This window comes from Erythrolamprus reginae, chromosome 3 (assembly GCF_031021105.1).
Source record: "Erythrolamprus reginae isolate rEryReg1 chromosome 3, rEryReg1.hap1, whole genome shotgun sequence".
Lineage (NCBI taxonomy): Eukaryota > Metazoa > Chordata > Lepidosauria > Squamata > Dipsadidae > Erythrolamprus > Erythrolamprus reginae.
In genome coordinates this window covers 127,070,310-127,071,894 of record NC_091952.1, presented here as the reverse complement: position 1 = coordinate 127,071,894, position 1,585 = coordinate 127,070,310, and positions in this window count along the sequence as shown.

Here is a 1,585-nt window from a genome sequence, read left to right as displayed (position 1 = left end):
AGGTGGAAATGGACTCTTTAATGTTTTCAACTATTCCTAAACATTTTACCTGCTTTTAAATATTGTAGGTTTTAGCAACATTTGCAGTTCATAACTTGCAGATGTTTGTATGTTAAAAAAAAAGTGGCCATCCTCATGTCTGTGTAGTTATATGTGGAAACATCTGAATTTGGAATGTTTGTGTCATCTGGTTGCGGTTAACCTTCTCTTCTGTATCATTATTATTTATGCCTTTTATTAAATACAGTGTTTCCCTGAAAATAAAACATCCGAAAATAAACACTTCCCCCAAAATAAGCTCTCCCACCCTAAAAATATTCAAATGCATGCGCAGCCAGTCCCTGCTATTTCCTCTGGTTAGGGAGACAGAGCTGGAACTCAGGTAAGCCTGCAAGAAGAGCCCCATCTTGCTCCGCACACCCCAATAACACCTCCCCCAAAATAAAGCCAAGTCCTTATTTCAGGGTCAAAAAAAATATAAGGCAGGGACTTATTTTCGGGGAAGCACAGTATATTGATACTTCTCTGCCAAAGTGTCTCAAACTGGTTAACAGTAAAAACAGCAGTAGAATACTTAAAACAATAAAATACAATATTTATGCATTTATTTACTTACTTACTTACTTACTTACTTACTTACTTACTTACTTACTTACTTACTTACTTACTTACTTATTAGAATGAATTTGTTAAAAGGATAAACATTATTCCATCATTATACTGGCAAGGGTCGGTCAAAGTTTCAAGAGAATGTGTTAATTGGTGCCTCCTGAATTTCAGAGCAGAAAGTGTTCCAGAATGAGGTGCCGCCACAGAGAAGTCCCTTACATAACTGTACAGAGGTTTTCAGCAGGACCTTCACTGAAAATCTGATCGAACAGTTTTTTAAAGGCAATCAGGCAGTATGATTTAGGAGATTTTGCTTCTAAATATTAAAAATATGATTACGTATGCTATAATGTTTTTAAAAATTCAGAAGAACGATGGGAATTCATCCTGTGCTAATTACAATTATTGTTCTGTATTTCAATTACAAGGTGTCTAATTTGATGGCTTGAATGACATGCATATTTTTTTTACTCCATAGTGTTACCCCACCCCCAAAGTGGAAATTTTAGTTCTGCAGTCTTGTTTCCTAACTACATTATGCTAATTTGCTGTAATAGGAGTGTTACTGTTTTCTTTAAGTTCATCATTTAGTTAGTTTTTGGTGCTAAAAATTAGTAGTTGCAAAACTTCAGCATTTGAGTAAATTGCTTTTCTACAAATTCCGAATCTATGAAATTATTTTATGTTTATACTCTTAAAGTTGATTGATGGATCTACAGGTAGTCCTCAATTTATGATCAGTTGTTTAATGTTCATTCAAAGTTAGGATGGACCCACCCAAAAGCTACTTACTACTTGATTTTGAAGTTACAACAGCTACGCAAATACATTATTGTAGTCATGTGATCATATTTTGGACACCTGGTTTTGGGTTTTTTTTTACTGTTTTGCCAGTTTCCAGCATTTAATTCCAGCAAAAAGGCCCCTTGGGTAAAATTCAGGGATGAATTTGCTTTACAACCATAGCATTCACTTA